Below are 23425 nucleotides of genomic sequence, written 5' to 3'. Positions count from 1 at the left end.
TGGCTACAGTCACCATCTGTAGTGATTTTGGAGCCCAAGAAAATAGTCTCTCCCCATTTCCATTGTTTCCCCATCTATTTGTCATGAAGTAATGGACCGGATGCCATGATCTTAGTTTTCTAAATGTTCAAACTACTGCACAACTGCACTCATCTCACATGCTAGCAAAGTAATGCTCAAAATGCTCCAAGCCAGGCTTCAACAGTATGTGAACTATGAACTTCCGGATGTTCAAGCTGGATTTAGAAAAGGCAGAGGAACCAGAGATCAAATTGCCAACATCCACTGGATCATCAAAAAAGCAAGAGAGTTCCAGAAAAACATCTACTTTTGCTTTATTGACTACGCCAAAGCCTTTGACTATGTGGATCACAACAAACTGGAAAATTCTTTGAGATGGGAATATCAGACCACCTGACCTGGTTCCTGAGAAATCTGTATGCAGGTCAAGAAGCAACAGTTAGAACTGGACATGAAACAACAGACTGGTTCCAAATTGGGAAAGGAGTATGTCAGGTATTGTCACCCTGCTTGTTCAACTTGTATGCAGAGTACATCATGCAAAATGCTGGGCTGGATGAAGCACAAGCTGGAATCAAGATTGCCGGGAGAAATATCAATAACCTCAGCTACACAGATGATACCACCCTTATGACAGAAAGTGAAGAAGAACTAAAGAGCCTCTTGATGAAGGTGAAAGAGGAGAGTGAAAAAATTGGCTTAAAACTCAAGATTCAGAAAACTAAAATCATGGCATCTGGTCCCATCACTTCACAGGTGAATTAATTGTTTTGAAGAGAAACAGTGATTTCAGATAAAATATACTCGATTTTTTTTGTCTCTCTCTAAATAGTAAAAAAAAAAAAAAAAAATCATAATACTAACCTTAACTTTATAGAGCTAAGGTATGGCCTGAATTTGTTGAAATATCCTGATGGATAACATTTAAATCAGATTAAACATATATTACCATGCCTTATAGTCAGTTGGCTAGTGTTTATAGAATAATTTGATACTATTTTATCATATTTCATTAATTGTCTTAATACTTTCATTGTTTTTATTGATATAATTTACACACATTAAAATTCATCCTTAGTGTATAGTCCTGAGTCTGCCAAACGCATTTAGCCCTGTGACAGTCACATAACCACCACTGCAGACAATGTAGAACAGTCGGTCACCTTGAGGTTCTCCCGCGTGCAGCTTGTAGTCAGCCCCAAGCCCTCGCCTTCAGCGCTTAGCAACCCCTGGTGTTTTCTGTTCTGTACATTGGCCTTTTCTAGAATGTCATGAGAGGAACTCATATAGTATGTAGTCTTTTGAGACAAGCTTCTTACACTTAACCTAATGCACTTGAGATTTCTCTGTGATAGACTTGTATCAGTAGTAGTTAGTTCCTTCTTATTGCTGAGTTAGCATTTCATTGTATGAATATAGAATAATTCGCTTATTGATTCTTCAGCCTGGATACCTTTGGTAATTATGAATAAATCTGCTCTGGTACACAGGTTTTTGTATGCTCATACCTTTTCCTTTCTCTTGGGTAAATTCCTGGGAATGCAGTGTTGTGGGTTTTATGGTAAGAGAATGTTTAACTTTTATAAGGAGCTGTCATACTTTCTGTACTATTCTGCATCTCAGCCAGCAACTCATAAGGGCTCCAGTTGCTTTGTATCCTCACAAACAGTTGATTGTATCAGGGCTGGAGTGTTGTTTTCCTCCTCCTTTTTATCTATTCTAATAGGTGTGTTGTGGTATGTCATTGTGGTTTTAGTTTGTAATTCTCTAAAGACTTAATGATGTTGAATATCTGTTTATGTGCTTATTTGTCATCTATATATCTATCTTCTTTAGGGCTTCCCTGATAGCTTAGTTGGTAAAGAATTCGCCTGCAGTGCAGGAGACCCCAGCTCAATTCCTGGGTCGGGAAGGTCCGCTAGAGAAGGGGTAGGCTACCCACTCCAGTATTCTTTGGTAAAATGTGTTCACATATTTTGCATATTTTTAATTAAATTGTTTGTTTGCTTATACTGACCTTAAACAAATAGAGTAACAGTTATTTCTCTGGCAAAAGTGGGTTTGCTGGGGATCAACAAAGAATTGCAGTTGAGGGTCTGCAACCATGACGAGACAGTGCAGGACCCCAGCAGACAATGGAGAAGGGCACTCTTTTATGGAGGGGAAAAGGAAGTTGGGAGGGCTGAAGTAAACAGTGAGTCCACCAGAGGAATCGAGAGCCCAGGGTATTGTGGTTGTTCCCTGGCTGAGTTGTGACAGTCTGTCACGGTGGAGCTCCTGGCAGGCAGGAAGAGGAAGTCAGTGTTATTCCTGTTGGGCTCTGCTAATAACACAGTGCACAAGCGCATCCCCTGCTGGCCACATAACTCTATTTTAATTGAGGTTTCTGTGTATTAATTTTTACACTTACTGTTTTTTTAAATTGTGGTAAAATACACATAACAGAATTTACTATCTGTTCAGTTCCTTTTTTTTTTTCCTAGTTCCTTTGTCCATCTTTTAATTGGGGTTTTATTTGTTGAATTGTAGGAGTTTTTCTATATTCTGGTCATTAATCCCTTATCAGTAGATACATGATTTGTAAATGTTTTTTTCCCATTTCATGGATTACCTTTGCATTCTGCTGACTGTATCCCTTGCTGCACAGAAGTTGTTACTGAGTTTTGAAAGTTTTAATATCTTCTAGATACAAGTTCTTTACTAGATACTGTTTTGCACATATTTTCCCCTGTGACTTGCCTTTTCCCTGCTCTTAACAGTGTCTTGTAGAGCGTACGTTTTCAATTTTGATAAAGTCTAATTTATTAGTTTTTGCTTTTATCAGTTTTGCTTTTAGTTTTGTATTTGAGAATTCTGCCAAACCCAAGGTCCCAATTATTATTCCTGTTATTTTCTTCTGGAAGTGTTTTTTTTTTTTTAATTATTATTATTAATTAAATTTTGTATGTATTATAAAATAAGGGCAAGGGTTTTGTTTTTTTTTTTAATACAGATGTCCACTTTTTTGACCAACCACTTATGAAAAGGTTATTCTTTCTTCATAATTGCTTTCTACCTTTGTCAGAAATCAATGACTGGGACTCTCCTGGGGGTGCAGTGTTTGAGACTTGGCCTTCCAGTACAGAGAGTGCTGGTTCAGTCCTTTTTGGGAAACTAAGATCCCACGTGTCTCACAGCCAAAAAGCCCAAACATAAAACAGAAACAGTATTGTAACAGATGCAATAAAGACTTTAAAAACTGTCCACATGAAAAACAGTCTTTTTAAAAAAAAAATCAATGACCATTGTATGTGTGAGTCTTTCCCTAGTCTGTTCTGTTGAGCTGTGTGTCTATCCTTTTGCTTGTTGTTTCTGCCTTGATAATTGTAACTTTATATTAAGTGTGGAAATTAGGTAGTGTGATGCCTCCAAATTTTTTATTTTTCTATTATTTTTTAATTATTTTAACTAATTCCTTTGCCTTGCTATGTAAATTTTAAAATGTCAAATTACAAAAAAATCTGCTAGGATTCTCATTGGGATTGCATTGAATCTGCAGATCCATTTGGGGAGAATTGGTATCTTAACAGTATTGAGTATTCCTCAACAGTATAAATTATGGATGTAGTATATCTCTCCATTTACCTTAGTACTGTTTTGTAGTTTTCAGCATACAGATTCTACACACACTTTGTTAAGATTTCTTGATAAGCATATTTTATGTTTCCTTATGCTGTTGTAAATAGTAGTTTTTAAATTTCATTTTTGATTGTGTATTAATATGTAGAAATACAGTTGATTTTTGTTTCTTTTAATAGTGAACTTGAAACTTCTAAACTTAGAAGTTCTAGGAACTTTCATGGTAGATTTCTTTTGCATTTTTCTATGTGGGCAGTCATTTGTGAATAGAGGCAGTTTTATTTCATCTTTTTTGATCTATTCATTTCTTTTTCTTGTCTGACTGTACTAGCTAGGACTTCCAGGATATTGCTGAATAGGTACTGTGAGCAGACATCTTTTTCAGCCTTGTGTGTGATGTTGGCAGTAAGGTTTTTGTAGATGCCTTTTATGAGGTTAAAGAAGTGGCCTTGTGTTTCTATTTTGCCATTTAATAGGTTGAGGAAGTGCCCTTTTATACTTACTTTGCTAAAAGGCCTTTTTTTAAAGTCATGAGTAGATTTTGGATTTTTGCCCATGCTTTTTTCCTAAGTATTGATGGAGGTTATCATTAAATTGATTATAATCACTCTAAAGCTTTTAGTCTGTTGATATATTCAGTTTCTTGCTTTTTGGAGTTGAACAGCCTTCCATTCCCAGGATAAATTCTGCCTAGTTGTGATGTGTTGCTCATTTTATATATGGCTGGATTGCTTTGCTGATGTTCTGTGGAGACACTTGTTTCTGCATTCATGAAGGATACTGGTTAGTACTTTCTCCTTGTGTGTGTACTGGTTTAGGTTATTGGTTAGTACTTTTTTCTCGTGTGTGTACTGATTTAGGATATTGGTTAGTACTTTCTCCTCACGTGTGTGCTGGCTTAGGATATTGGCTAGTACTTTTTTCTTGTATGTGTGCTGGTTCAGGAGTGAGGAAGGCTGCCTGTCTCCTTGCTGTGCTCCCTGGCAGACTCTGTGTGCAGCTGAAGTTCTCTTGACTCAGTGTAGCCGTCTGGTTCTGGAGTTTTCTTCATGAAAAAGCTTTTAACTAAACATTTGTTTTCTTTGATTTTGTATAGGACTCTTCAGGTTATATGTTTCTTCTTTGTTAGCTTTAGGAGATTTTTTTTTTTTGTAGCTTTGGTAGTTTGTACCTTTCAAAGTATTTTGTTCCTTTTATCTGAATTATCAAATTTATAGACATAAAGTTATTCATAACACTCCCTTATTTTAATGTCTTAGGATCTATAATATTTTCATTTTTGATATTGGTAATCTGTGCCTTCTCATTTTTTGGTCAGTCTGGCTGTAGGTTTAAACAATTTTATTGATTTTTCAAAATACCTGCTTTTCTTTTTAGTGATATTTTTAAATTTTCTGCTTTGTATTTCACTGGTTTCTACTCTTATTTTAGTGTTTCTTCTACTTATATTGGGTTTAAGTTGCTGTTCTTTTTATAATTTCTTAAGGTAGAAGCTAGATCATTTGAGACCATAGGGTGTAATTTAACCACATACCACATTACATTTTTTTTCCCCTAATACCTTTTAGTTTTTAAATAAGTAAAATAAAATAAGACATTTATATTAGCTAAAGGATGTTTCTCCTTTTTTACTGTTCTGCCAGGTTTTCTCAGTTTTGGGCAAATGCTAGTTTATTTTCTACAGATCTGTCTCATTGTCTTAGTCCAAGTAGGAAAAGATTCTGAATGGTGAAGAAACAAGAGTCTGATTTTCTGAATGTGTTAATTTAAAAGTGTCCCACCAGCTCTTCATGGAAGTGGTGGTCCTCAGGAAAAGGTCTGGGACTCCCATCTGGAGAGATCAGTGTGGATTCCCTTCTCTCGCTCTTCCTGGGCTTCAGGTTTCTTTTGCTTTAAGGAGGGTACCAGCCCAGAAAAATGTCACCAAAAGATAACTTGGGGAGAAGATGAGTGTGTATAATTCACAATTCTTTGGTTTTCAAACACATTTACTGTTGTGCTGGGAACACAGAGCTGTGTGCCCCTGGGCCTCATCAGAGAGAGACTAGGACAGAATGGAAATCCTCAGCAACCATCCCTCCAGGAAATGTTTTTGAAGGTTTTTAAAAATAGACCTGTCACTGTAAGACTTAACACCAAAGAAAGCATAATTCAGTTGACTTCATTCTCTGAGGCTGCAGAACTGTCTTCCAGATGTCTTTCCTTTGGTTTTCTGAGTTGATCCAGAATAAAATATGGACTATCTAGAGTACTGTCAGCAAACTTTTACTGTGAAGAGCCAGCTAATAAATACTTCAGGCCTTGCAGGCCATGCATCTCTGTCATGGCTATGGTTGCAGAAGCAATCATAGAGAGTAGGTTAACAGATGGGTGCCGCTCTGTTCCAGGAGAGCTTTATTTACACAGTGGCAGCTAGCTGGATTTAGCCCGCAGGCCATGGTCTGCTGACCACTGATGGAGAGCAGTAGCCCTCTAGGTTTATTGTAAAGAAGAGTAACTGGATCATCCCCACTCCTCAAGATCTGGATTCTTTCCATCTGGGATGGAACCCCTCATGTGTATGTTTAAAACCACATGTTTGAAAGGGAGGGCTGTGGCCTCTAGCATCACATATTTAAGAAACACTGGCAAAGGAATGAGACAGTCATTCTCCTAGAGGTGAGTCAAGTGAACTTTTGGAACAGTAGTGTGAAGGAGATAATTTGAGACTGTATGCTTTTGGCAGTAACCTGGAGTTATAGACACTGTGTCTTGACAGATAAAGGCAAATCCATATTCTTTGACATCCAATGTTAGTTATGTGAAAAGCAAAGGTAACTTTGTTTTTCAAAAGAATAAAAATCCTGTGGATTAAGCTACCATTTTCTGCTGTTTACTGTCCAGAAAAATATATGATATGCTTCTGTATTTCCTTCTCCTTCTGTTTGCGTCTTCAGAGGAAACTCTCTTCTTAGAATACTAGAAACCATTGAAATCCTATTCATTCTTCAAAGCTAAGTAATTTAGCTCCACTGTATGCCAAGCACTGTTGTAGTTCTGGGAAGTTTATCAGAAAAGAAATAGGCAGCATTCCTTGCCTCATGGATTTTTTTATCCTCAGTGATAGATGAATATATACCCCAGGCGGCTGTTTATCCCATCTCCTCTTGCATTACCCTTTTAGTGCTTGGTGTACTTAGTTATGCCCAATGAAGCTTAATTTCCTAGGAAGCCTATATATTCAACACAGTCGCTTTTCAGAGATAAAATAGCAGCATTGCCCAGTAGCAATATAATAAAAACCACAATGTAATTATAATTTTCCTGGTCTTAACATTGAAAAATGTAAACTGTGTGTGAATTGACTTTATAATAGATCTTTATTTAATTCAGTATATCCAAAATATTGTCATTTTCAATATGTAATTAATATTTAAAAATTGATATACTGTACTTTGCTTTTTCTTTTCCATACTGAGTCTTACAAAACCGATGCACATCTTGCAATTTCAGCACATTTCAGGTAAGAATAGCCACGTTTTGGGTGCTTAGTAGTTGTGTATTAATGGCTTTAGTATTGGCAGGTGCAGGTCTGTCATTTGAGATGGTAGTGCATCCAGGGGGCCCTGTGTCCCACCCTTTCCTCCCATGATGTACCCATGGCTTTCTTTACTTTCAGATGTTCTCCCTTAGAAAACATGTATATGTTTATAGTTCTTTGAGAAATGAATAAATGCTCCGGAATGAGTTGGTTCTCTCTACTTTTTTATTTTCTGAAAAAGTACTATTAATATGTGAAAGATTAAATGATATTTTTATACTAAAGAATTAAAGGGTTGAGAGAACTTTGAAAGAGGCTTGGCCATGATGGCAGAGAAGAAAGACCTTGAGCACACCTGGTTTCGTGGGTATACCAGAATGAACATCTGTTTACAGAGCAGTTACTGATGACCAAGTTTGGGGATATAAAGATCTACAACTAAAGATGATAAGGAGCCACATGAGATGGGTAGGAGGGGTGGAGTCACGGTCAAGACCCGTACCCTTAGGTGGGCAACCCACAAATTGGGAGGATGATCACAATTGCAGAGGTTCTCCTGAGGCGTGGAGTGTGAGCTCCACATCAGGCTCCCCAGCCCACTGGTCCTGCACCAGGAAGACGAATCCCCAGAAACCCCAGGCCTTGGCTTTGAACACCAGTAGGGCTGTGAAAAGTAGAGACTTCACTCTTAAAGGGGCACAGAATGTCTCACACTGTCCAGGACCCAAGGCACAAGCAGTAATTGGAAAGGAACCTGGATCATATCCACCTTCTTATCTAGGAGAGCCTCCTAGAGAGTCAGGAGGCAACCACAGGGCTCCCAGGGGATACAGACACTGGCAGAGCCCATTTTGGGGAGCTCATTCTAACCTGTGGCCCCTGGTGCTGGCAAGGATCATTTTGGAATCATCCTTCCACTCATTAGCCCCAGGACCCCCAGGGCCTGCAGCCAGAGACCCGAGGTCCTGGCTGCATCCACTTGTGAATTGGCATAGCCCTGTGAGCAGCTTCACACACCAGTGGGCAGACACCAGCCCAGCACCCTTTGGGCCTCAGCCCCTCTCACCAGTGGTTCCTGGGTTCCCTGCAGCCAGAGACCCCAGGACTTGCCTCTGCCCACCAGTTGGCTGGTACTAGCCCTAGAACCTCTTTTCACTTCTTTCATAGGGCATGAGCCCTATGGTCCCCTGGACCTCATCCCTACCTGCCAGCAGACTCACACCAGCCCCAGGACCTCTTGGGACCTTGAGAATGGCCATCATCAAAAAGTCTACAAATAACAAGTGTTGGTGAGGATGTGGAGAAATGGGAACCCTAGTACCCTGGTGGGAATGTAAACTAGTGCAGCTTCTATGGAAAACAGTACAGCGGTTCCTCAGAAAACCAAAAATAGAACTACCATACAATCTAGCAGTTCCACTTTTGGTTGTATATTCGAAGAAAACAAAGACTAATTTGTAAAGATACATGCACCTCAGTGCTCATAGCAGCACTAGTTAACAATAACCAAGATACTAAAGCAACCTAAGTGTTCATCAGCAGGTGAATGGATAAAGAAGATGTGGTACATAAACACAGTGGAACATTGTGCTGTGCAGTCACTCATTTGTGTCCGACTCTTAGCGACCCCATGGACTGTAGCCTGCCAGGCTCCTCTGTTCATGGGGATTCTCCAGGTAAGAATATTGGAGTGGGTGGCCGTCCTCTCCTCCCGGGGATTTTCCCAATTCAGGGATCAAACCCAGGTCTCTCCCACATTGCGGGTGGCAGATTCTTTACTGTCTGAGCCACCAGACAGTATGGAGTATTCCTCATCCATAAAGAAGAATGAAATAAGGCCATTTGCAACAACATGGGTGGACCTAGAGAGTATTACACTTATTAGATGATATGCAGAATCAAAAATAAAACTGGTGAATATAACAAAAAAGAAATAGACACAGATAAAGAGAACAAACTAGTGGTTACCAGTGAAGAGAGGAAACGGGAGGTTCAAGATAGGAGTAGAGGGGTTAAGAGATAAGACTACTATTTATAAAATAAGCTGTAGGGTTATATTATATAGGATGGGATTATAGCCAGTATTTTTATAGTAACTATAAAAGGAGTATAATCTATAAAAACTTGTATCATGGTTTTGTATACTTGAAAATAATGTAAATCAACTCTATATAAGTAAAAAAAAAATTTAAGCAGTATGTTGTACACCTAAAACTAAAAAAATTAAATGGGGAAAGTATGTTGAAAGCAAGGAATCTAGTTAAGAGATAGATAATACAAGGTCAAGCAGGTAAGTGTTTCAAATAGAGAGGTAGTTGAATAAATAACCTTGGAACAACGGGCGGGGATAATTAAATGAAAAAAGGAATAGTCCTGACTGATGGTACTGGGATAACTGGTTGAGCATGTGAAAACTAGTGAATTTTGACTCCTGTTTTACACTAAGAACATAATTAACCTCCGTGCTCAAAACCTAAATGTAAGTTAGAAGAAAACATAGGAATAAATCTTTATGACTTGAGGTTAGGCACTGATTTCTTAGATAAGATCATGAAAATACAGGAAATTAAAGAGTAAACCGGTAAAATAAGGCTGCATCAAAATTAAAATTTTTTGTGTTTCAAAGGAAACCAAGAAACTTTCAGTAAGAAAGTGAAGGTATAACCCATAGAATGGGAGAAAGAAAATATTTGCAAATCAGGTATCTGACAGGGGCTTCCCTGGTGGCTCAGCAGTAAAGAATCTGCCTGCAGTACAGAAAGACAAGGGAGATGGCAGGTTTGATCCCTGGGTTGGGAAGATCCTCTGGAGGAGAAAATGGCAACCCACTCCAGTATTCTTGCCTGGAGAATTCCATGGACAGAGGACCCTGGAGGGCTGCAGTCCGTGGGATCACAAACAGTCGGACATGACTGAGTGACTGAGCACAAAGGATGCATGAGAAGGGACTTGTATCCAGAATACAGAAATTCAGAAGTAAAAAGACAATTCAGTATTTTAAATGGACTGAAGAATTTTAATAAGACATTTCTCCAAAGAAGATACAGAACTATTCAATAAACATATGAAAAGGTGCTCAGTGGCACTGACCATCAGGGAACCATATGTCAAAAGTGAGAGTGGCACCGTCTGGAATGACTGTGATCACAGAAGCAGACAGTAATAAGTGTTGATGAAGATGTGGATGTTGGCTGGTGGAGCCAACTGTGGTAAACTAAAATATTCAAGAGGTAAACATAGAATTACATGTGACCAGCAGCTCTGCTGCTAGGCATATACCCAAGAAAAATGAAGACGGATACCAGCACAATAGCTTAAACATCAGTGTTCATAGCAGCATTATTCACGGTAGCCTGAAACTACAAATAGCCCACATGCCCATTCATCGATGATGAATAAGCAAAATGTCTTATATCCATGCAATGGAATATTGCTGAACAAGAAATGAAGTACTGATACAAGCTGTGACATGAATTTATATGTCAATAAAGCTGTTCTAAGAAAAGAGGCCAGGAGAGTGGAATTCTGCATCAACTAGTGTGTGATGGGTAGAAGTAAGCATTTACACTGAGGTGAGGATATAAGCTAAGCTAGCCTTGTTTTACCTGGTTGGATGCCATTGTGTATAATTGATAGAGTGCATTATGAATGTTTCAGAGCCTTTATTCTCTGTGGTGGTGTTCAGTCACTGAGTCATGTCTAACTCTTCGTGACCCCATGAACTGCAGCATGCCAATCTTCCCTGTCCTTTGCTATCTCCCAGAGTTTGCTCAAATTCATGTCTGTTGAGTCAGTGATGCCATCCAACCATCTAATCCTCTCTGCCCCCAGTCTTTCCCAGCATTATGACAGGTGTCAGTAACCACATAGAATAAACCTAAGTCTCAGAAAGGTCTAGGGAAATGGTCCCAAGGAGGAGCATCTTGACTGCAGGTCTCTGGACGCAGCATATAATGCTCTTCTCACTTATATGTAAAATTTAACTTTAAATATAAGGGATATTTATGGAATATAATACCTAAAATTCAAAACTCTTGTAGTTCTAGCACATAAACTACATGTATGTGTAATAAAATGAATCAAATAAAAAGTAGTAACATTGATAAGAAAGGGGCCAAAGTTTGGCTCTTTTTTTTTTTTTTAAAGAACATTGGTGGTAAGTTCAGTTTTGTGGAGAAAAGGACAGTTTTGGAGGAGGACACCCCCAATTGGAGGTGTCCTGTTCAGTCAGTCAGTCATGTCCGACTCTGTGACTCCCTGGACTACAGCATGCCAGGCTTCCCTGTCCATCACCAACTCCCAGAGCTTGCTCAGACTCATATCCATCGAGTCAGTGATTCCATCCAGCCATCTCATCTTCTGTCGCCCCCTTCTCCTCCTGCCTTCAATCTTTGACGGCATCAGGGTCTTTTCCAGTGAGTCAGTTCTTCGCATCAGGTGGCCAAAGTATTGGAGCTTCAGCCTCAGCATCAGTCCTTCCGATGAATATTCAGGACTGATTTCTTTTAAGATTGACTGGTTTGATCTCTTTGTGGTCCTAGGGATTCTTACTAAGTCTTTTCCAATACCACAGTTCAAAAGCATCAGTTCTTCGGTGCTCAGCTTTCTTTATGGTCCAACTCTCAGATCCATACGTGACTACTGGAAAAACTGTAGCTTTAACTAGACTGACCTTTGTTGTGCAAAGTCTCTACTTTTTAATATGCTGTCTAGGTTGCTCATCTCACACGCTAGTAAAGTAATGCTCAGAATTCTCCAAGCCAGGCTTAAGCAATACATGAACCGTGAACTTCCAGATGTTCAAGCTGGTTTTAGAAAAGAAAGAGGAACAAACCAGAGATCAAATTGCCAACATTCGCTGGATCATCGAAAAAGCAAGAGAGTTCCAGAAAAACATCTATTTCTGCTTTATTGACTATGCCAAAGCCTTTGGCTTTGTGGATCACAATAAACTGTGGAAAATTCTGAAAGAGGTGGGAATACCAGACCACCTGACCTGCCTCTTGAGAAATCTATATGCAGGTCAGGAAGCAACAGTTAGAACTGGACATGGAATAACAGACTGGTTCCAAATAGGAAAAGGAGTACGTCAGGGCTTTATATTGTCACCCTGCTTATTTAACTTACATGCAGAGTACATCATGAGAAACGCTGGGCTGGATGAAGCACAAAATTGGAATTTTTGGAATCAAAATTGCCAGAAGAAATATCAGTAACCTCAGATATGTGGATGACACCACCCTTATGGCAGAACATGAAGAAGAACTAACGAGCCTCTTGATGAAAGTGAAAGAGGAGAGTGAAAAAGTTGGCTTAAAGCTCAACATTCAGAAAACTAAGATCGTGGGACATCTGGTCCCATCACTTCATGGCAAATAGATGGGGAAACAGTGGCTGACTTTATGTTTTGGGCTCCAAAATCACTGCAGATGGTGATTACAGCCGTGAAATTAAAAGACGCTCACTCCTTGGAAGGAAAGTTATGACCAACCCAGACAGCATATTAAAAAGCAGAGACATTACTTTGTCAAAAACGGTCCATCTAGTCAAGGCTATGGTTTTTCCAGTGGTCATGTATGGATATGAGAGTTGGACTAAAGAAAGCTGAGCTCAGAAGAATTGATGCTTTTGAACTGTGGTGTTGGAGAAGACTCTTGAAGAGTCCCTTGGACTGCAAGGAGATCCAACCAGTCCATCCTAAAGGAGATCAGTCCTGGGTGTTCATTGGAAGGACTGATGTTGAAGCTGAAACTCCAATACTTTGGCCACCTGATGTGAAGAGCTGACTCATGTGAAAAGACCCTGATGTTGGGAAAGATTGAAGGCAGGAGGAGAAGGGGACAACAGAGGATGAGATGGTTACATGGCATTACTGACTCAGTGGACATGAGTTTGGGTAAACTCCGGGAGTTGGTAATGGACAGGGAGGCTTGGCGTGCTGCATATCACGGGGTCGCAGGGAGTCGGACACGACCGAGTGCCTGAACTGAACTAGGTTGCTCATAGCTTTTCTTCCAAGAAGCAAGTGTCTTAATTTCATGGCTGCAGTCACCATCTGCAATGATTCTGGAACCCAACAAAATAAAGTCTGTCACTGTTTCCATTGTTTCCCCATCTATTTTCCATGAAATGATGGGACTGGATGCCATGATCTTAGTTTTCTGAATTTTAAGTTTTAAGCCAGCTTTTTCTCTATCCGCTTTCATTTTCGTCAAGAGGCTCTTCCTACCCGTGGTCTACTTATCAGTTAGTAAAGTGACTATAGGACTCCAGGCTTTCTGAATTCATTGGTGAAAAGGAACTTGAGCAAATGATTGCAAAGGATCCATTTAGTCCAAAAATTTTTTGACCCTGTGTTCACTGTGAAAACATATAACTGGAACAGTTTTCATAGAATGTTGAGGGTAGATTGGAAGAAGGAAAGAGGAGGCAGACGACAGAAACTGTAGAAGTAAACTGTGTGTGTAAGGTGAGAAAAGTTAGAATTAAGTTTTAGAATAAATGTAGAAATGTAGTTGTAGAAATTTGGCATAAAAACAGGAGGGAAAAAAGGCAAGAAGAATCTTCAAAGAGTTGAGCATTTTTGAAGGAGACAGAAGAGTCTTTGGAGGAGGGTGTGTTCATATTGTGCAGTTCTATTTCAGCAGCCAGCAACTTTCAGGACTCTTTCCCCCATTTTAAGAAGTCTTTTAAGGGATCAGGAAATACTTAGAGGGGAGGAGAGGGTGAGATGTATGGAGAGAGTAACATGGAAACTTATATTACCATATGTAAAATAGATAGCCAGTGGGAATTTGCCGTGTCTCAGGGAACTGAAACAGGTGTTCCAGTATCAACCTAGAGGGCTGGGATTGGGAGGGAGGTTCAAGAGGGAAGGGTCATATGTACACCTATAGCTGATTCAAGTTGAAGTTTAACAGAAAACAACAAAATTCTGTAAAGCAATTATCCTTTGACTAAAAAATAAGAAGAATTTCAGCAGATGAGTGGGCAAACCATTCCTCTTGATACAGAAGGTCAGACAGTAAATAGTTTTAGCTTTGTTGGCCATATGGCCCCTGTTGTAACTACTCTCTGCAGAAGCAATTATAATGTAAAGGAATGGGTGTATCTAGTGTTCAGTGAAATGGGAAAGTAACTGAACAGATTGTAGGTCTCCTGTTTACCATCAGATTAGTTTCACTAATCCTTTCCTATATAGGTAAAAGGTAAAAGTACAGGCTGCTTGTGGTCTTGAAAGAATGAAATATGATGGAAATAAAATTCTTCTGATGCTTTTAATTCATCCAAAAACTATAGCCATATATGTGTGTGTGCATACAAATAAATGAGATCATATTATATATAGTGTTTTAAACCAATTCTCCCATCACCATAGTAAATCATTATCTTGGACATTTTCTCATGTAAAGATATGAAAATCAACTATATTTTGATGCATCTAAATTTTTTTATGGTCAACATATGTGAGAAAAGTGGATTATTTTCCATTTCTTTGGAAAATCCCTCTGAAAAGCACCATGCTAGTGTTTTTGTAAATCCAATACAGAGTATACAATTGCCTTGGGATAGTAATAATTATACTATCGTCAATTTTGATTACTGGAAACAGTATTAAAAGTTTTTTTAGCAAATGCTCACACTGTTCCTCTCCCCCATTTAAAGAAATGGTTTTACAACTATCTTCATCATATAGTTATTATAAAATTTAACCCTTTCATCCTTTAATCCTCATTTAATCTTAGTATTGTATGTAGGTGTATCTTTATCACCAGTCCTTTTCATGTGATGCTTGTCATTTTGATTGTCAGAAAGTTATTTTCTATTAGGAAGGGATCATGAAAACCGATATTCCCTAAGGGTTTTTTTACATGTTTAGTAGCTTATCTCTGCCCTTTTATACTTGAAGATTAGCTTTACGGGACATAAAACCCCGTAACTCACTGTTTCCCTTGAGTATTTTTGACATAATGGGTCACTACCCTAATGTGATGATAATCTGATTTTTATTTCTTTTAAAATTTTGCCTAGATACAAATGAGTCTTCTTCCTTAAAATCTAGTCAGTTTACTTGAATATATTTTGGTGTTTCCTCTGAATTGGTATTCTCAGATATCTACAGGGATTTGTGTCCTTTGAGTATGTACAGTTTTTTATCTATCTATATAATGTATATAGGAAAGGAAATATTTAATTCTAGTTTTACTGTTTTATTTTTTCTTTTATTTTGGTTTTGTTCTTTAGGAACTCCTTTTATTTATATGTTGTATCTCTTTTGCCTGTCTTCATTATTTGTCATTTCCTCTCAAATCCTTTTTTTAAAAAATCCCTGAATCATTTCTGTTTTAAAAATGATTTCTGTTTTACTTTGTTTCTTTCATGGTAGTATATTTATTTGTGTCCCTATATAAAATTGCTTTTAAAATTTTCTAATTAGCATGAATTCTGTCGGCCTCATTTTTTAGTTTTTGAAAATTCTTGTTTGTACTGTTATGTCCTGTAAGTTTTCTTTATGTCTTTTCACTTGCTTAATAAAAGTCGCAGTTTTGATCCTTTATTTTTCTTTTGAGCACTCTTTTTGCCATGCTTCCATTTTCCTTAGGGATATTCTGCTGCTCTCCATCTTCTATAGCAGTTTTGTTGGGGATTTTATCATAATCCCTTTTGTGTTCATTTTTATGGGAAATTAGCCTTCTTGAGCTTTTAGAAATTGGCTTAGTCTTCTTGTATGTGTATGCTTGCGCTCAAGAAACATAGCTACTGTTTTCGGACGCTTTCTAGGCCTGTGCCCTCCGCACCTTGTATGTTCTGCTCTCCTGTCCCCTGGAGTCTGAACCCGCAGTCTTCACAGGGCGTGGCGGGTCCGTATTGAGAAGTCCTGGGGTGACACCGCTCCCCGCATTCAGGCTCTCTGCAGGCTCTTGCTCTCATTGATGACTGATTTCAGCTGCTATTATGTCAGTTATTTGGGGGTTCCTCCAGTTTGGGAGACATCAGCTGCCTGTGGCTCTCTTCTTGAGTTGGGAGCATGCACATCTAACAGGTGTTGATCCTCTCCACCTGCGTCCTCAATGGGGTGTATTGGTTACCTGGTTTTGTTGTGAATGTCTGTGGGTTTTTATTTGGAGATGCAGAAAATTCTAAATCCTTGGAACTACTATGGCTGCTAATGAGTATTTAGTGCTTAAATTCGTGCTAGTTGTAAAAAAGACAACTCTAAAGGGAAATGGAGTTAAATTGAATAGTCAGATACTTACAGTGCTCTAGTGCACTAACGTTGTTCACCCACTTTGTGTTAGGCTGGTGCAGGGTTGGGCTTAGCTGGGACTGTAGAAGCATGTGTAGCTCCCTCCCAAGTGGAGCTCTGACATCCAGGCTACTTACTGTGCTTGTGTGGGGTCGGACTGGGTGTGGGTGCTCAGGGAGCCTATAAGACAGGACTGCTGCCCGTGGAGGGCTGGGATGGTTTTAGGAAGGAGACAGCAGTGAACCTGAATGTCAAAGGGTGAGGAGCCATAGGAATCCGAAGCAGAGAAGAATGCGAAAGCTCAGAGCTTGATGTGCGTGGACTGCTGAAGTGGGAGCAGTGGTGACGAGTGTCAGAGCCAGGACCGGTGCTGGGAAGCACGTTGGCCATGCCTTTCAGGATACTGCAAATGTGGAGGGTAGTGAAACAGCAGAGTCAGATTTGCTCTAGAATAATAATCCTTGCAGCCCAATGGAGAGTAGATTGTGGTGCCATGGAGGAGAGGCCAGATGAAACGGTGGTGACAGTGTCAGTCTGCACAGGTTTCAGAGGGGGTCTTCCCTGGGAGAAGGGAGTGTAGGGGGATCGCTGAGCCTGTGGAGTTGTGACTGTCACTCACGTCTGATGTTTAAGTGTTTAAGTGTTTAAGGCTGACATTTTTAGCCCTGACTGCCCATTAGAATCGCTTTGTTGCTGTTAGCATGCCAGGCTTCCCTGTCCTTCAGTATCTCCCAGTTTGCTCAGACTCATATCCATTCAGTCAATGATGGCATCCAGCCATCTCATCCTCTCTCATCCCCTCCTCCTCCTCCTGCCCTCATTCTTTCCCAGCATCAAGGTCTTTTCCAGTGAGTTGGTTCTTCGAATTAGGTGGCCAAAGGGTTGGAGCGTCAGCATCAGTCCTGCCAGTGAATGTTCAGGGTTGATTTCCTTTAGGATTGACTGGTTTGATCTCCTTGCAGCCCAAGGGACTCTCAGAGTCTTCTCCAGCACCACAGTTTGAAAGCATCAATTCTTTGCACTCAGCTTCTTTATGTGCAAGCTCTCACATCCATACATGACTACTGGAAAAACCATGGCTTTGACTATGTGGAATTTTGTCAGGAACATGACATCTCTGCTTTTTAATATGTCTAGGTTTGTCATGACTTGCCTTCCAAAGGACAGGTGTCTTTTAATTTTGTGGCTGCAGTCACCAACTGTAATGATTTTGGAGTTCAAGAAAATAAAATCTGTCACTGTTTCCACTTTTCCCCTGTCTGCTGTGAAGTGTTGGGACCAGATGCCATAATCTTAGTTTTTTGAATGTTGAGTTTTAAGCCAGCTTTTTCACTCTCGCACCTTCATCAAGAGGCTTTTTATTTCCTCTTCACTTTCTGTCATTAGAGTGGTTTTATCTTCATATCTGAAGTTGTTGATATTTCTCCCCGCAATCTTGATTCCAGCTTGGGAATTATCCAGCTTGGCATTTTGCATGATGTGAGATTTTTAAAAGAATACCTGCCATCGCCCTCATCTAGTATTGTTTAATTGATATCTGTTGAGGGGCTGGAAATCGTCGAGCACTTTCGACACTGATCCCAAGTGAGTCTCATCTGCTGCCAGGGCTCGGCATCAAAGACCTCCTGGGTAGTCATGAAGGTAGCCTAGGGAGTGCTGACGCAGCAGGATGACGCCCCGCAGTGTGAGGTCTGCTGGCTCTGAGGCCCTGTCTCCTGCAGCCAGAACTGCACTCACTGTTCACAAGCAAATCCTCAGAAATAGCTACTCATCTCTCCTCTCCATGAGAGTTCCTGACATTTTCATTTGGGGTATTTCTTTAATATTTTTGTGTTACATTTTAAATTTTTAAAAAAGAAGAACTAGCAAGCAAGATATAAATGTAAGCATTAAAGCACACAGAATAAAAGATTACTCCTAGCTTCTTCCCAAGGAGGAAAAAAAGCCAAAGAATAACACATCCCTCAAGATTGCCAGGAGAAATATCAATAACCTCAGATATGCAGATGACACCACCCTTATGGCAGAAAGTGAGGAAGAACTAAAGAGCCTCTTGATGAAAGTGAAAGAGGATAGTAAAAAAAGTTGGCTTAAAGCTCAACATTCAGAAAACTAAGATCATGGCATCCGCTCCCATCACTTCATGGCAAATAGATGGGGAAACAGTGGTTGACTGTATTTTTCTGGGCTCCAAAATCACTGCAGATGGTGATTACAACCATGAAATTAAAAGACGCTTACTTACTCCTTGGAAGGAAAGTTATGACCAACCTAGACAGCATATTAAAATGCAGAGACATTACTTGCCACAAAGGTCCATCTAGTCAAGGCTGTGGTTTTTCCAGTGGTCATGTATGGATGTGAGAGTTGGACTAAAGAAAGCTGAGCGCAGAAGAATTGATGCTTTTGAACTGTGGTGTTGGAGAAGACTCTTGAGAGTCCCTTGGACTGCAAGGAGATCCAACCAGTCCATCCTAAAGGAGATCAGTCCTGGGTGTTCATTGGAAGGACTGATGTTGAAGCTGAAACTCCAATACTTTGGCCACCTGATGCAAAGTGCTGACTCATTGGAAAAGACCTTGATGCTGGGAAAGACTGAAAGTAGGAGAAGGAGAAGAGGATGAGATGGTTGGATGGTGTCACTGACTCAATGGACATGGGTTTGGGTGGACTCTGGGAGTTGATGATGGACAGGGAGACCTGGTGTGCTGCGGTTCATGGGGTTGCAAAGAGTCGGACACGACTGAGCAACTGAACTGAACTGACACAGATGATACCATCCTTCTGGCAGAAACCAAAAAAGAACTAAAGAGCCTCTTGATGAAAGTGAGAGTGGAGAGTGAAAAAGCTGTCTTAAAACTCAGCATTCAAAAAACGAAGATCATGGTATCTGGTCCTTCACTTCATGGCAAATAGATGGAGAAACAATGGAAGCAGTGACAGACTTTATTTCCTGGGCTCCAAAATCACTGCAGATGGTTAATGCAGCCATGAAATTAAAAGACTCCTATGAGCAACCTAGACAGCATATTAAAAAGCAGAGACATTACTTTGCAAACAAAGGTCCATCTAGTCAAAGCTATGGTTCTTTCAGTAGTCATATATGGATCTGAGAGTTGGACTATAAAGAAAGCTGAGTGCAGAAGAATTGATGCTTTTGACCTGTGGTGTTGGAGAAAACTCTTGAGAGTCCCTTGGATGATAAGGAGATCCAGCCAGTCCATCGTTAAGGAAATCAGTCCTGAATATTCATTAGAAGGATTGATGCTGAAGCTGAAACTCCAATACTTTGGCCACCTGATGTGAAGAAGTGACTCATTGGAAAAGATCCTGGTGCTAGGAAAGATTAAAGGAGGGAGGAGAAGGGGACGACAGGATTGAGATGGTTGGATGACACCACCAACTTAATGGACATGAGTTTGAGTAAACTCCAGGAGTTGGTGATGGACAGGGGGGCCTGGCGTGCTGCAGTCCATGGGGTTGCAAATTGAACTGAACTGAACACACCCCTCCCAGCCCTGCCCTGGAGATAACACTTGGGCATTAGTTTTTTCCAGTATTTGCAGCTAACAGTCTGCAGTGAATGACTGTGCACATGTGTGTTTTCTTACTGTTGGGTGAGTAAACAGTTTGTGATTTCGTTAGGATTGCCAGGTTCCTCCCCACAGAGCTGCAGCACTTTGCATGACCATTAGCAGTGGGGCCTCTTTTGCTGTAGCCTCCTCAACAAAATGTGCTGTTATACTTTAATTTTTTACCATTCTCTATGTGATTTTAATGTGTATTTCTCTAATTATGAGTTTTAACAGTTCATATCTTTGAATTGTGTGTTTCATTGGCTCTTTTTTCCCCCCACATTTTTCAATGGTTTTTAATGTCAGTGTTTTAGAAGTATGGGCTGAGGACCCCGAAGGTCTCTGAAGTCTTTTTGTACTTAGTACAAGCTATTTACATAACAGCACAAAAATGTCACTTGTCTTTTTCACTGTGTTGATACTTGCAGTGAAGTTTCAGCAGCAGAGGTATGAGGTGAATCTGGCCTCAGCCCTGACAGATCAAGGAGTGTGGCACTAGACCCTCAGGGAGCCCTGGGCGCACACACAGCTCCTAAGAGCGCTTCCAGTTCTGCTGCAGAGTAACTGAAAGTAGTAAAAGTTACTAGTTTTACTATGTCAGCTTGTGAAAAGACATTTAAAAAATCATCTGCCAGAGGAGCTGCAACTACGGAAGCCCATGTGGCCAAGAGCCCCTGCTCTGCAACAAGAGAAGCCCATGCAACACAATTGGAGATAATCCTCCCATGCTGCAACTAGGCAAAGCCTGGGCACAGCAATGAAAACGCACGCAGCATAGTCAGAAAGTAAATAAATAAAAGTATTAAAAAATACAAAAATTGAAAGATACTAGCATGCTACCATATATTGAAATGGGAAATATGCATAAGGCATTTCTGCTTTATAGTGAAGTACTTGTGTGCTGATTGTTTGAATTGGAAGCTCAACCATCTGCGTATTGGTGTATGTGACACTGTTTTTATTTGAAGGAATGATTATCCAGACTGGAATGTTTGACAGGTATTTCTCTCCAGTAACTACCTGTTCCTTTAAGGAAGACAGCTGATAATATTTGTTTCCAGGCAAGGAAAATTGAATTTTTTCACAAAAATTTGGATTATCTGCCACCATGAGATGAGCTCAATACTTTGCAGTACTTTAAGACTGTGATTGCATTGGTGGTGATATTCATTAAAGCATAACTTAAAAAAATGTTATATAGTGATGAAATGTGTCATCGTTTGAAGTATTTTCCAGATGACTAAAGACATCTCTTATAAGGCTTCCCTGATAGCTCAGTTGGTAAAGAATCTACCTGCAATTCAGGAGACCCTGGTTCAATTCCTGGGTTGGGAAGATGGAGAAGGGGTAGGCTACCCCCTCTAGTATTCTTGGTCTTCCCTTGTGGCTCAGCTGGTAAAGAATCCACCTGCAATGCTGGAGACCTGGGTTTGATCCCTGGGTTGGGAAGATTCCCTGGAGAAGGGAAAGGCTACCCACTCCAGTATTCTGGCCTGGAGAATTCCATGGACTGTATAGTCCGTGGGTTTGCAGAGAATCAGACATGACTAAATGACTTTCAGTTTCATGCTGTTATAAAATCATGATGGATAAAATATCCATTCAAAGTCCAGAATGGGCCAGTGGACAGGTGTTCGTGTAACAACAAATACAGAAGGTCCTCTGTGTCAGTTTCAGATTGCACACTACAGCCTCCTACTAAGAAACTGTCACTTACCGATATAAAACGAAAGATGAATATCCATCATTACCCTAGAGACTTTCTAAAGTAACTCCTTTTCAAATAATGTGTGTGGGAAAAAAATATTAAAATAGATTGAAAGCATCTTCTTAATCCCCCCCCCCCCCCTTTGGTCGTGAATGTTGGATTTTGTCAAAGCCCTTTTCAGGGTCTATGAATTTAATCTCTGAATTCCCCCCCCCAGTTTTACTAGTATATAACTCTTATATAATGGCTTTCCTAATATACCAGTTTTGGAAATAAACCACCTTGTCATGGTGTATTTATATGATGTAGGCCTTTAAAAATGGTGTTAGGCTGTACTATTTGGAGGGGGCTCTGTTTTGATCATGGGGAGTCATTATCACATTTAGATGTCAGTGTTACAATTGCTTCTTGAGAAGAGTTGAGAAATCTCCCTTTAATGTTAGAATGCTCTGGAACGACTCATGGAGTTCCAAGGCTCTCTGGATATCGATGTTTTGGTGGAATTCCCCTGTGAAATATCTGTGCCTGGTATTTTTTGTGAGATAATTCCCTCATAACTATCTCTGTTTCCTCTCCAGAAATTGGGTTGTTTAAATGTAATTTCTAATAGAGTCAATTTCAATAATCTATATTTCCTTACAAAATTTTCCATTATCTAAGTTATCCCATTTATTTGAATTTGTTCTGTAGTCTCTTATGTTTTCTCATTGTGTGCTAAAAGTTGTTTTCTTTCTAATATGTCCTATTTTATTTATTTTTGAAATTTGAGCCCTGTGTCTAGCTGTTTTGAAATTTGGATATTCTCTTTTTCTGAATTATACCAAAGGTATGGTTTTGCCTAGTGATTTGCTTTGTGTTATTTTGGAAACATAAATTCAGGCAGTTGCTTTTACTTTGGCCACCCAGATGTTTTTCTGTTTATTTTTCACATTAGCCTTTTTTTGGGGAGGGTGGGCAGTAGCTTTACTGCAATGTAATTCACATACTATACAATTCACTCTTTAAAATGTATAATTTAGTGACTTTTTAGTTTAGTCACAGAGCTGTAGGACCATCACCAGTCACTTTTTAAACATTTCATTACCCTAAAAAGAAATAATGTACTCATAAGCCATTCCTCCCCCATCTCTCCATCCCTCTCCACCACCCTCAGTTCAGTTCAGTTCAGTTGCTCAGTCGTGTCTGACTCTTTGCGACCCCATGAATCACAGCACACCAGGCCTCCCTATCCATCACCATCTCCCGGAGTTCACTCAAACTCACGTCCATCGAGTCGGTGATGCCATCCAGCCATCTCATCCTCTGTCGCCCCCTTTTCCTCCTGCCCCCAATCCCTCCCAGCATCAGAGTCTTTTCCAATGAGTCAACTCTTTGCATGAGGTGGCCAAAGTACTGGAGTTCAGCTTTAGCATCATTCCTTCCAAAGAAATCCCAGAGTTGATCTCCTTTAGAATGGACTGGTTGGATCTCGTTCCACCACCCTGGCCCTCAGCAAATCACCAGTCTACTTTGTCTTAAACGTGTTGGTCTTTAATCTCGTATAAGAGGAATTGTATATGTGTGTGGTCTTTTGTAGTTGGCTTCCTTTAGATAGCATTGTTTTCCAGGTTCCCCATCTTGAAGCACATACCAACACTATACTCCTTTCTGTTGCAGATAAGAGTCATTTATGAATTGTTTGCCAGTGTTTGTGGTGATCATACTGGGGCACTGCCAATTCCCTCAAGAAACCTTCT

At 40.0% G+C, this 23425-nt stretch overlaps 1 protein-coding gene across 7 annotated transcripts in view; it reads left to right on the top strand.

Annotated features, from left to right (window-relative positions):
- Nucleotides 1-23425, top strand: part of TJP1 (tight junction protein 1) — a 260747-nt gene that overhangs the window by 177389 nt on the left and 59933 nt on the right. The gene's annotated exons all lie outside the window — the stretch shown is intronic.

This window comes from Bubalus kerabau, chromosome 19 (genome assembly GCF_029407905.1).
Source record: "Bubalus kerabau isolate K-KA32 ecotype Philippines breed swamp buffalo chromosome 19, PCC_UOA_SB_1v2, whole genome shotgun sequence".
Lineage (NCBI taxonomy): Eukaryota > Metazoa > Chordata > Mammalia > Artiodactyla > Bovidae > Bubalus > Bubalus kerabau.
This window is presented reverse-complemented; position numbering and strand designations above follow the sequence as displayed.